Source organism: Calypte anna, chromosome 5A (assembly GCF_003957555.1).
Source record: "Calypte anna isolate BGI_N300 chromosome 5A, bCalAnn1_v1.p, whole genome shotgun sequence".
Lineage (NCBI taxonomy): Eukaryota > Metazoa > Chordata > Aves > Apodiformes > Trochilidae > Calypte > Calypte anna.
In genome coordinates this window covers 11,502,560-11,516,110 of record NC_044251.1, presented here as the reverse complement: position 1 = coordinate 11,516,110, position 13,551 = coordinate 11,502,560, and positions in this window count along the sequence as shown.

Here is a 13,551-nt window from a genome sequence, read left to right as displayed (position 1 = left end):
TTGACCCCAAATGCCCTGGTGGTTAGGAATCCATTTCTATTTCCAGCCTAAGTTTATTCATGTTCATTGTAGTTTATTTTTTTAGTGCCACTTTTACTCTACAGTTTAAACAGCTCTCCCCCTTATCATGTCTTGTTTGCCAGAATAATTTTATCCTCTCCACAATTTAATTTTGCTACCTAGAAGGCTTAATCTTCTATTGCAGGATAATCTTGCTGTTTGCCTGATCACGCTACTGCCACTTCTGCCTTCATTTTTGCGGGTGTTGCCATTTCAGTTCAAGCTGTCCTGTGTGCCTAGTGTTTAACAGATACATTATTAATAAGAGTATTATTAATGCTCTTACTCAGTTGTGGCTATCCAGGTATCTATGTTCAATAAAGTTTTTTAAACATTATTTCTTTGAGCTGTGTGTGCTAACAAAAATTTTAACAAAGGAAACAGATGATGTGTTATTTTAGTGAATGTGACGTTACCAGATGATGAACACTTAAAACTGTTGTGGGCTTTCTCAAACAGACATTTCGTGTGAAAATTTGTCAGGACCACATAGTTAGGTAGCAAATGGATTTTAGAAGATTGCCAGCCAAACGTGGATAAACTGGATGTTAGACAGTGGCAGAAATGGCAAAAGTGCTTCTTAAGCGATGTGATGTTACATTTTGCTTTTAAAGGGCAGAGCAATTGGTTTCTCCAGTCAAGGTTGCCATCAGAATAATGTCTTTGTTACTGGGGATGGTTATTAAATACCTCTTCAGAAAAGAAGCTGTTCTGCAAGTCCATATAGGGGGTCCATTTTTTAAAGAATAATGTAATTTCTATCAAGGCCCAGTTCCATTTTCTGAAGCACACAAGCTGTACTCTCTCTACTTAGCAATGACCATGGTTGGTATTAACAGGTTAATCGTCCCAGGGCTCAGCTGCAGTAATTTTCATTAGGAGTTCTCACTTCTTTTATGTATCTTTCTTTGATTCTGTTTTTGATATGCATACTCTAACTTGTCCTACATTGCTATCAGGGCTTGGAAAAACAGTCCTCTTAGCTAAGAGCTTGTACCTTTTCTAAATATCTTCTTCAGTCTATTTTATTTTTACTTATATTTTGCTGCTCTCTTCTCTAAATTAAAGAAGAAAATCAGAGTTTCTTGTATTAATTGCAAGGTACTGAAAATTCATATTATTTTTTTAAACTTCCAATTCCATGTTCCTTTTAATGGATTTTTAAAAATCTGTGTACATTTGTTTGGTAATGGAAAGATCTAATGTTGCTGCTGTTGCACAGTGCTAATAGAGGAGTGCCAGTGTACCACACTTGTAGGATACTTTTAATTTCTCTGAAGTTTGCATTAAGAAAATGCTACTTCCCTAGCATCAGTTGTTTCAGCCCTCTTGAGCCAGATTTGCTGCACTGGTAAAACAGGATTTTGGCAGAAGAGCAACATTAATCATACCATTGAAGCTGAAGAAAGGAAATGTCAAGCTTTTAAATCAGAGATTTGCAATAAATTAAAACCTCAAACAATTTCAAACAATTTTAGCTGCAGTTCTAATATAGATAAGTGTTTACTTGAGGAATTCTTAATATTTAAAATTTTTTGGCAACGCCTACTTACATATATTTCAAGGAAAAGAACTTCCAGTGAGAGATTCTAGTTTATGTAATCTACTTTAGAAAAGTGCTTTTTACTACTATTACTGAACACATATTGTGATGCCTTTATGGACAAAAGAGAGAGGTATTTTCAGTCCCTAGAAACACCACAGTTGTAAATTAATTCAGCAGATTATTCTAAATAAAAGTGACCAGGCACTTAACAGATACTGCACAACTTTCTGTATCTGCCAAAAGTGAAACTATGAAACATGAGGTGAGGAATGAACCTAAGATAGCACTAAGGAGCCACACTCACCCTTTACTCTCTCTCAAGGGCAGAATTTTTACAGTTACTTTCATGGTTCCCTTGTAAATGACTTTTTTGTGTACTCCTTGACAGGTTTGAATAGTTAAATCTCCCAGACAGGTAAAAGAGTCTAACTAGATAATGTAATTATGCTGCTAACAGGATTTTACAAGACCACAGTAAGTAATCTGAATGTTTTTCTGCAGGAGTGAAAGAATATAGAGCCAAATATATGCAGATCTACCATACAGAAATATAAATGTATTTAAAGAATATGTTAAATATAAATTAAATATAAAGAAAACCCTACTAGCTCCTTCCTCTTGTGTCCTCATATTTTCAAAATTTATATTGGTACTAAACACATTTGCATTTTTAAGGAATTTCAGCAATTGAGTGTGGATATTGAGAAACTCAGGAGTACTTGGAATTGTTTCCTTTATAGTACCTCAAAATGCAGATTATGTTTGGTGTCATCTTCACAAAACAGTAGTTCTGTCAATTTATAGTGGAAAACAGAAACTTTGGTTGTGATTTTGGATGCAACACAGAAGTCTAGTATGCTAAATTTAAAAGTTTGAATGTGCAGCAAAGCAATTTACTAGTGCAGAGAAGAAGACACTTATAAGGATGAGATGAATAAATCCACTGGAAAAATCTAGTTCTACTGTTCAGAACTGATGGGAGTGTTAAGACTGTGTAGTGTTATGCTGATACTGATGCAAAATGGGAGTTGCATCTGATTTTTTTCTACATTTCATTTGTGTTTTTATTTCCTTGTTATGAGGCTCCCTCTCTTTTTTCCAGATTGCATTTCTTATGGACAGCCTACTTGTATTTTCCAATTTTCCTGACATTCTATCTGCAGTAAACATTTCCTCCCAGCTGCTGCTGGAAGTGGCATTATCCCAATTTATGCTGTTATTTTACCAGCCTGGCTTCTTTTTTATTCCTGCTTAGAATTTAAGTTCAATAAAATGTATGGACATTTATGGGTCTCCTTTTAGATCTTCCCAGTAGATGTCTGGGATGTGTAATAGATGGGATATTTGAGGGAGTGGTAGTTACTTGAGGATTATTAACTGTTTAATCTCTAGCCTGCAGGTTGGAGACAGGATGGCTCAGGCAGTTGGTAACGGGATAAAGCTTTTTAACTCTGAATTGCCAGCTCTGGGCCAGATTAGTAGAAGCAGAATATTTCTACCATCTGGTGTCTGGTAAGTGACCCATATGAGAGAAAAATCAGTAAGTAGCCATCCTTGCTACTGGTGAACAGCTTTACAATAAAAAAAAACCTTTCAAAATTGTGACCTGAAAAACATAGTTTTGATTCAGGATCATCAAATAAAGCCTGAAATTTGTTACTTTGGGTTGATGATTTCCATAATGAAATAAAATATTAAAGTTGCAATGAATAATTTTCTACATAACCTTTTTTTAATACTACAGTAGGGTTTTAACACTCAGGGCTCTATGTAAGATTTAAGAAAATGTATGCAGCATTAATTGGCATTTTCTGGATTGCTGACACTATTTGATTTTGCTTGACGTGACACCTCTGAATGACAATGATCACGGTTTCAGAAGCCTAATTAAAAATACAATGAGATTACAGCGTGCTTTCATCTGCGCGTAAAAATACGCTGCCACGTGCTGTTCCCAGTGAAAACCAATCAACTCTTCCTTTTAAACCTAAGTTTTTCTTGCTTTCCTGCCTCCGACCAGGAGATGGTGCCCACAGACCGCCGGGCCCGGCCCGGTGCCGTCGGTCCCGGTGCGAGGAGCGCGGCGGAGGGGCTGGGGCGGCCGCTTCCCCCCCCTCCATCTCCCGGGTCCCGCCCGTCCCGGTCCCAGCGCCCCGCGGCTCCGCGCATCAGCACCCGAGCACACGAGCTGCAACCTGCGGGGCTTTCGTGAGCAGCGCAGTGCGGTCAAACGCAGCAGAACTGCTCTGTATGAGCTTGGGTGTGTCTTTAAAAAGATGGAACAGGGAGAAAGACATTTAGAAAAATATGTATTTTGCTTGGTTTTTCTCTCTTGCCTTAGCTTATTGAACCCTTCCTTCTGCTTGCTTCCCTTACCCTTTCATGTTTTTTCTTGAACTTCTCTTAGACATCCTTACTGAGATGCCCAGGTGCTGTTTTTTAAAAGATTCTCAAAACCAACAAGAAATGAGAAGTGGCATTAAGATGTGTTGAAGTAACTCCAAATAAAAACTGGTACCTATTCTTTCAAACCTTACTGTCTTTGCATAGCTTTGCTGAAATTGATGTTCTCTTGTAATTGTGACTGTTTACTCAGCACCCCCCTCTTGTGTATGTTCTATCTTCTGGCAACTTCCTACTTCATGAGCTAAGGATCACCCAGACACTATTATGCTTGAATAATTTTTCTGATCCACAATAGTAAAGAAACAGAGCCTGTAGATTTTCTTTGGAACAAATGTGCTGAGTTAATTCTCACTATTCATAGAATCAGCTGGGTTGGAAAGGCCCTCTGAGATCATCAACCCTTGATCCACTGCTGCCCTGGTTCCCAGACCATGGCACTGAGTGCCACATGTCTCTTCTTAAAAATCTCCAGGGACACAGAATCCACCACCTCATTATTGATATCTTACAAGGGCAGTAGGCTTTTAAAATAATCAAGCTTTGCAAGTTTTGTAAAATTCTGTAATTTAGGGTGTCATAAGGTAAAGATTTGCTTTAATTTTCTGTCTGTATGGCAAGAATCTTCAGATTTCAGTAGCAGGCTGTGGTGGGTATGATCTCACCTATGTTTGTATACAGCTAGCAGCTACAGAGTACAAAATGACAAAATGTTCTGGGTTACAAAAAAGTTGGCCAAGACATTTTGCCTCAAATATGCACTTCGTTATGTCTTTAATCTCAGAAACATACAGAACTTTTTTTCAAAAATGTTTGACTTTGCAGTTACTGCATAGCAAACAAATACAGCAAAATAATTTTGTCTTCAGTTGAAACTATTTTGTGCAACAATTCTTGTTTCAAAAACTTTAATGACTGATATTTATATTTTTGGGCTACCTTCTATAAGTGAATTCTCTTCAATTTAATTTATTTATTTATCCCTTTAATCCCTGCATGTCCTTAAATCTTTTGGTTCAGCCTAATCCTTCAAATCCTATAATTACTCAAACAAAGCATTTTAACCTTGTGGCTTTCCTGGACTCTTGCCTATTGCTTATGACATGTAGGTCTTGCTTGACTAATGATGTTTACTGCTGCGTTTTCTTTCCTAGGATACTCATGGAAAATTTCGTGCCACATAGCTCCTGTTTATAGCAGAGCTCAGTGTCAGGGTGTTACTGTGAACACTTTAAAAATTCTAATAGCTGCTTTCTACTAATAGAACAATTGCTTCTTTTAGTCAGAACTGACAGTTGACCTTGACACTGTAATCCCAAATAGTAGAAGGCTAAAGCCTAGGTTTTGATTTCAAATAACTGTTACCAAGTTCTTTGTGTCTCTTAAACAAGTGTTTTTTTACATATTGTAGAAGGCATATAACCAGTTTAATTCAGGCATCTAAAAATGGCAGCACTTTATGATATTCTTTTGGCCACAAAAATGTTTTTCTAAACAGTTCATAAACAGGCTGTGTTAATGTTCCTTAGAAAGTTCTGAACACTAGGGTGAGGATGCTGGTTTATGGCACTTATTACTTCTCATTTAAGTTGTATTCATAAAAAATAGCCATTTTTATTTTATTTTGTTTTCTTTTGGTTAATTTATTTTGTTTTTTAGAAGATTAATGAGGAGGCCAGGCTCTGACTAAAATTAATCAATGATTTTGTTAACAGGAGTGGTATTTAAAAAGATGATGAAGAACAATTTTATATCATGCCATTAAGGAGAAGAAGGAAGTAAGGCTATGACAGAAATTTTAGAAAATGTTTACATATTTTAATGACACACAGTACAGGAGGAAGGTGACTTGGTGACAATGTTGAAAGCAAATTTTAATGTCTTTAGGGACTGGGTGATAGTAAGGTCTGAAAGGAGCAGAAGGCAAAAGAATATAGGGACAGAAAGAGATTGGAAAGGTATCAGAAGGGATATCAAATTAAGCATGTGAAAATAAAGGAAAACAAATGCCTGGAATGTAAGTAATAGAAATAAATTGGCCTGGAGATATAAAGAAAGTATATACATGGACCTCTGACTTTTTTTCTGTCATTAAAAATTCACTATTAAACTTCATGATTCTAACTGAAAAAAAAAATGCTATTTTCAACATTAATCATCTATGTTTGGGAAACATTATAAACTGTTGTGAATTTCTTTTGCAGTGAGTAAGATTTATTTGGGGGTAACAATAAAACAGAACAGTCATAAAGCCTGTATTCTGTTTTCAGCTCTTCAGAAAGTCACGGAGGGCAGGTACCCATGGTTATACAGTGATGTATAGAGAAAGCTTGAATCCTATAAACTCAAGTAACAGGAGATTTTGCTTGTTACAAGCAAACTGTGTACAAAATTCTCTAACAAGTTTTCAGCTACAGCTCCTAGTCCTGAACTTGGTGCTTTTAATGTGTAGTTTAACACATCACATATTTAGCAGATGTACTTTGAGTGATTTTCTTCTAATGTGCATGCATTTCTTCAAACTGCCTAAATGAACCATGGAAACAATTACAAAAATAAGCTGGGATGACTATAGGCACCAGTCTTGCACATCTGGACCTAACAGAGATTTATGGCCTTACCTTTTTCATCATGTCTATCAGAGAGGTTCTGCCTCAGAAAATACGAGTTCCTCTTATAAGGCACATTAAGCCCAGCTGGAAACAATGCAATGCCTGGAACTGTTTTCTCAATAAGATTTCTTGGGAGAGTGTTTTTGCTGTGCTTGAGTAACTGAGCCCAAACTATTAAAAATTAAAAGCTTGTAAACCAGCTGTTCCTTTTTTCTCTATACTTTTTTCTCTCTACCAAACTGACGCCTCAATTCACTTTCATGTCTGATAAAGGAAATAATTGTAGGTACTTGAAGGGGGAACAAACATGATAAGGGGATAGGATGTCTGAGAAAAGGTGTTTCCAGGGAAGAGACATTAAAAAGACCTTCACTGTAGAATATGTGGAGAAGTATGAGCTCGAATTTCTGCCTGGAGAAGTCAATGAGAGCAGAGCTGTCTGATGAAAAAGGTTACTCATTAATGAAGAGCACTGAGAAAGAAACAATACCCAGTATACATTTCTTATTTTACTAAATACAATAAGAAGATTAAAGAAACTGAAGCAGCAAATACTGTGGCAAAATGTCTAGGTAGAGATAATACAGTATTTTGGACCAGGTGATGCTGTTGGAAAAATGGAGACCTTTTGGGACACACAACTTTTATGCATGTGAACCAGGTAAAGAAACATCTCTACCAGCACAGATTAACTAAGCAGTGGAGTTCCCCTCTGCAGGATGTTACTTAGACAAACAGCACAATATGGTGGGGTACAAATGAAAATAGGATTTCAGTTAGACTAAAGTTAATATATTACAAATACTGATAATTTAAGGGATAGGATTGCAACTGGTAGGAATATGAAAAAGACAGCGCTGTTGTAGTACTGCTGCCAGAACCATTATTTTCCCCTTTCCCTAGGCACTTGTCACTGCTGATAAAAATACCCTAGATTTACTAAAAATATCCTAGACTAATACATTGTTTGACTGTTTAAGAGAACTCATTGGGAAAGTAATATCTTTGGGCTTGCTGTTGCTTGCATGAAGTCATTACAGCTGTGAAGAGAAGCTATTAGCAAATTAAATCAATGTAAGGACCAGCCATACTTGTTCACAATGAGCAGTACTGAATCTCCACAGCCATTTCAGTAGTAGGCATAATAGGCATTATGCACAATGAATATCAGGATTCTGCCATTATTAAAGTAACAAAGCATCATCTTGTTTTTTTAATTTTCAACCTACTTCTTGCAGTTCATCAGGAGTAAGTCATTAAGTGAGCAACAAGTTCTGGGATATTTTCCTCTTTTCCCTATCCCATTTCTATTCTACTGCTTAATCTTGTCCAGATCTTTGCTCTGTCTTCATACATAGCTCTTTTTTGTTGATTCGTTACCATCTTTTTAGGATCTCTGTTGAAGACTGGCTAGGAAATAAAAATCAACCACCTAATCTCATAATTCAAATATTTATAAAGTAGTGAATCCTTTATCCTTTATAGATAAGAACTACCTGGACACCTGGGTTGGCTCCTCTGTTTTCTTGTTTTGTTTTGGTTTGTTTTTTCTCTGAAGAATTTTAGGATGGATATGAAAAAAAAAAAAACAAGAGAAGAGAGAAATTTTTAGAAATAGGTACCTAAAAGCATGACATCTATTGTATTCAATTCCCTGCAATGACATTAGAACAACAGAATAAGAAAGCCTGGAAGTCCTCCAAAATCAGTGTAAAGAGGCAGTATTTCAAAAGATCAAGGAGTTGTAAATGAGAGGCTTCACTGAATTAATATTCATTAATAATAAGAAAAGAGAAATGCTGACACTGGCTTTATATGGTGTAGAGAAGGCTCTATGAAGCATAAAACTCTAAGTTAAAGGGGAAAGGAATACATTTATGAAATTAGATCATAGCAATTTCCCAAGGTGAATAAAAGACTTGGAATCCACAAAACGCAGGTGCCACTATGTCTTTTATGTAGCCGGTTCCTTGTATTCCAGATCCAGAACTATACATCTTGGTTACCTCTCCAATAGCTGGGAATATCAGAACCTTTAAAAGATTATTTGATCATTTTCCACCTTTGAAGAGAGAGCCAACACAGAACCAGTAAATGGAAAAATGTGTCTAAAATCCTGTGCCTTAGGGGACAAAGAATACTTCATATTTATGGCAGACAAGTTCTTAAAATACTTATCTCCTGTTTGTGTCTGCTGCTGTGAGTGCTCTGAGTGTAATGGTGATGGTGGTAGTGGGTTGATACTTCCATCTTCTCTGCTGTAATAGGGCTGAATGTCCCATTAGGTAGCCTGGGTAGGTGCCAAAGCTCTGGTAGTTCTTTCCACATTCCCCCAGAGTTTTTCCTGCCTGCATCTAGATGTTAAAATTATGCAGCACCCTGCATTATTTTGTTTCAAAACCTTACTGCAAGAAGTGCTTGTAGTAGCTGCTGGCTCAGAGCATTTTTTCACCCTGAAAGTGGTAGATGTGGACTTGGTGCACTTCATATTTTAATGGAGTTGACACCCACTTTACTACTTTCTTGGAATATGTCTTAGTCACCAAAGTATTTGCTATGCTGGTTGGAGGGCACTTTCTTGCTCCTCTGAAACTGTTCAACTGTAAAGAAAAAAAAGAGAAATTCCAGGCTCTGTTATAGAATGAGAAAGCCCAGAAGTAAATATGATTATTTAGGGAGTATTCTGGAATTTGCAAGGTGTCAGTCCCTGTTTACATCAATGTTTCTGCTTTTTGTATTAAGTATGCATTTACATTTAAAAGGCAAATAAAAAGACTATGGAGCAAAGCATAGAATTCCCACCCCCCAGCTGAACTCCCACTTTCCTGATGGTTTTATCACCCTCTAAGTCTAATGTTCTTCCTTGCATGGGATCATAGCATAGCTCCAGCAGGCAGGAGGACATGGTACTGTATAACAGAGAAGGCAGAGCCCTGACTCTAAGCTTATACATATTTTTCCTAAGCTTGTAAATAGTTTTATTATAATAAAGTATAAATTAACTTACATGTGAGACAACAGCTTTTAAAGAGGGAGAGAGTTCTTGCTCCAGGTCTTTGTCTGGATGCAAAACTAGCTCCTGATGCTTATGATGAAAATGTTCCATTTACTTGAGGGAAAGAAACTTACGGTCAGGCAAGATTCTTCCCTGTTCTTCCTTCTTTCCAGGTGCTTGTGGGATAATTTCACAGCAAATGAAATAGTAATTTTGTCCATCAAGATCTTAAGTCCAATAGGAAGCTTTAATAAAACACTGTCCACAGTGAAATAAATGAAAAAATCTTACACTTTTATTGTTCAGTAATAAGTCAGGATTTTCATATTAGGTTTTTGAATTTTGGTCATCAGCTGGCACACAAGTCTATGTACAGACATCTCTCATTCCACTTGTTCCATAAATTTAGATATTCTATGTCAATTTAAAGATCTCTTAAAATCTTACTTGGTGATTTATCATTTTTCTTCCTCTTATCACTTCTTTATCACATGAGCAGGCTTTTGTTCCACCTGCTTCTAGTTCTTGAGGAACTATAATATGATTAAATTATAATATGATGAAATGAAAGAACATTTGGAGCTGAGAATCCCTTTTTCTCCATGGTTTTGAGAATTCCCAGGTCAATCTTGGTAATATAGTAATAAGGTGTAAAGGATATGGGCCATTAATAGGTGCCACTATAGCCATAGGTGCCATAGGTGCCAGTTCATAGCCATTAAGATAAAAAAAGTTTGCTGATGCTCACAGAACCACCATTCCATGGTGACCATTCCATTTGAAAATCTCAGTCTCCAAAACAAGTTTATTCTTAAGAAGTTCTACTTTAGCAATACCAGAAGGAAAGAGAAGCTATCCCAAATTCTGTTAAACGGGTAAGTAGAGTAAGTGAGTGATGAATAAGGGTTTAATTACTATAGTTGCCAATTTTCATTTTACTAAATTGCAAATGTGGGCAGTTTTTGAGAGAGTTTTCTCAAAAGAAAACTTCTTGTGAAGTGTAGCATAAACCAGTGCCCATTTCATTACAGTCTTTGATAAAAACCTAGTAATTGTCATTCAGTGAAAATAAAAGTCCAGCACCACATATGTTCTAAATTATTCAAATTCTGCTTTTCAGAGAAAGCAGTTAATTCTCCAATCCACCTTTTCATCGCATCCATCAACAAAATCTCAGAAGTGTGCACATATTACTCATTTTCACCTCAGCTCTGCAAAAGGAGACATTATTAACCTAATTTAACAAAGGGGAAACAAAGATTTAAATTCTGTGTTCACACCCTCTCCTGTCATCTCAGTTCAAGATAACAATAAAGGTTTAAGCCAATCAGGGCTGCAAGGTCCTGGCTGCCAGGAAAAATCATGTAAAATAAGCTTACATTTTGAGTATCTATCTTGAGACATTAATGGTGTGATTCCTTCACTGAACTTGGCCTTAAACATTGCATATGTATAAACATGACTTCAATATCTTCTCTTTTCAAAACCATTCAGGACTGATATTTTTGCATGCCAGGCTGAATGCAATAAGTTTGTCATCCAGAGGTGTGCTCTGGATATGCACCAGTACCAGCTCTACTGGTAGCCTGTGGAACATTCAGTTTAAGTGATTTGTCAGCACTGCACAGGAATTCATAACTGTGAAATTGGACAAGGAGAAGCTGTGGAAAAAGACTGTATAATTAAAGGTTATAGCACAATGCAGTCAGAAACAACGATCATTTAATAAATTCCTAACTTTTGTACTCGAATAGTATTTTCTTAATGCGTTTTTGTGTGGATAATTTCTTAGAAAAAAGAGAACCCAAAGGACCCAGAAACTGCCTAGTGCAGCATCACAGTGAAGCACAGATTCAAAGAATAGAAACCCTGCAAACTGCTATGCAAATGTTCTGAGCTAATAGATTAATCAATAGAAATTTGCAGTTTTCTCTGTGGAATAATACTGGTAACACTGGAGAGGAGAAACATACATAACCAGTGGGTTGCATATCTATTTTTTAGTAGCAGATGCACTGACAAAATCTGGACACTTCTATTTGATTCCAAATTCTAGAGAGTATTCTTTTCGTGGACACAGACAATTTTGTTTGATTTTTTCAAACAGGTTATTTTTAAAAGAATGGTGAAATTTAAGTGAATTTTTCCAGAAAGATGAAATGTTATCTTCCTGACAGAAGGACCAGCATTTGGCTTCTCTCCAAGGAAAGAGCATATAAAGGAGAGAGCATAAATTTGACCAACATTTTAAATTGAAAATCATTAATTTCTACTTAGATTTTTCTAAGAACTGATGAGATGCAATGCTTGAAATATAAATGGAAAAATTGATCTCAAGTGTCCAAAATTTTGCAAAACTTTCAGTAAATGTAAACATATTTCTAAAAATTAGAAGTGTTAGTTATCTCAACAATAGCACACTCAGCCCTACACAAGTTAAACTGCAGAAATATAGATTTTTAAGAAGAATTTACACCTCTAACTCTTCTGAATTAGCAGAATTTACTTTATAGAAAATACTTGCTGTCTATATTCAGTTTGTGTGACTAGGAGAAGTATCTTTTTTGTCTCCAAGTCCCTTTTATTTGTCCAAGTTGAACCCATTGGTAAACTTCAAGAGAGTTTCCCATAAGTGTAGAAATCTTAATGATAACAGATGTTTTTTAAGTATTGTGAAAATCTGCAGAACAGAAAAATGACCCACGTGAGTACTGCTGTGGAGAGAGGTTGTAGTGAAATGAGGCAGCCAGGTGCCACTAATTGCCAGGCAGTGGGCATGAGCTTGTGTTAAGCCCACCTGTGCCTGATTAGGGCAGGGCCCCCACTGCGCATGAGCAGGGTTAGGGGGCCAATAAAAGGTAAGGCCTGAGACACAGGCTTGGCTCAGTCCTGAGCATGCCTGCGGAGAGACTGGCTTCTTCTCTCAGCATTGCACTACCTTTGTTGTGTCACTAGAGCTCATCACCGTTAGGGTGAGGCTTCTGAGTCTTGAACCCCTGGCCTCAGCATTGCTCGGGTTTGTCTGTATAACTGCGTGCTAACCGGCTGCACCACTCAAGCCTCACCCTAACGGTGATGAGCTCTAGTGGTGCAATGAAGGCAGCGTGGTGCTGAGGAGAAGAAACTGACCTCTCCGCAGGCATGCTCAGGACTGAGCCAAGCCTGTGTCTCAGGACTCACCTTTTATTGGCCCCCTAATCCTGCTCATGCGCAGTGGGGGCCCTGCTCTAATCAGGCACAGGTGGGCTTAACACAAGCTCATGCCCACTGCCTGGCAATTAGTGGCACCTGGTTGCCTCATTTCACTACAAGAGGTGGTAGAGCAGAAAATCTTCTTGACTTCCCATGTGTCCTGAATGCGTATCAGAGTGAAATGTATCTGCCAGGTAATAAAAATAAAATGGAACTATTGCTGAATATTACATGCTGTTATTTTTAATAATTCCTCTGTCTTTGCAATTACATTTGCTAATCCAGGTCTTATCTTTACTGATTGAGTGCTACAGACACTAATACTATCTTTACCTTTACTGTCCTAATCTGCCCCAGTTTCTTTATTTACATTAGCATTTCTGCATTTGTGACTTCTACAAAACTTATCTCCATAATGATGTATCTGATTGCCTATGGCTGCCATTTTCTTAGACTGCTGGCATAAATCCAAGACTAAAAGGAAAATGTAATTTCTTAGGCTCAGTAGTGTGTCAGTTAGTAATAGAAACATGAGACTGATCATTGCATTGACACTGCCTCTGTCCCCCATTACTTTAGCTTTCTGCTAGCTTTATGGAAGCGGAACATCCTGGGGAAGCTCTCTTTTGAGTGATAGAAGGAATAAGAATTCCTAATGATTATTAGAGGTGAAAGATTGTTCAAACAGAACAAAAACCACAAGGCAACAGTCTCTTATGCCTGCTGCTTTTCTTGTTTTCTTT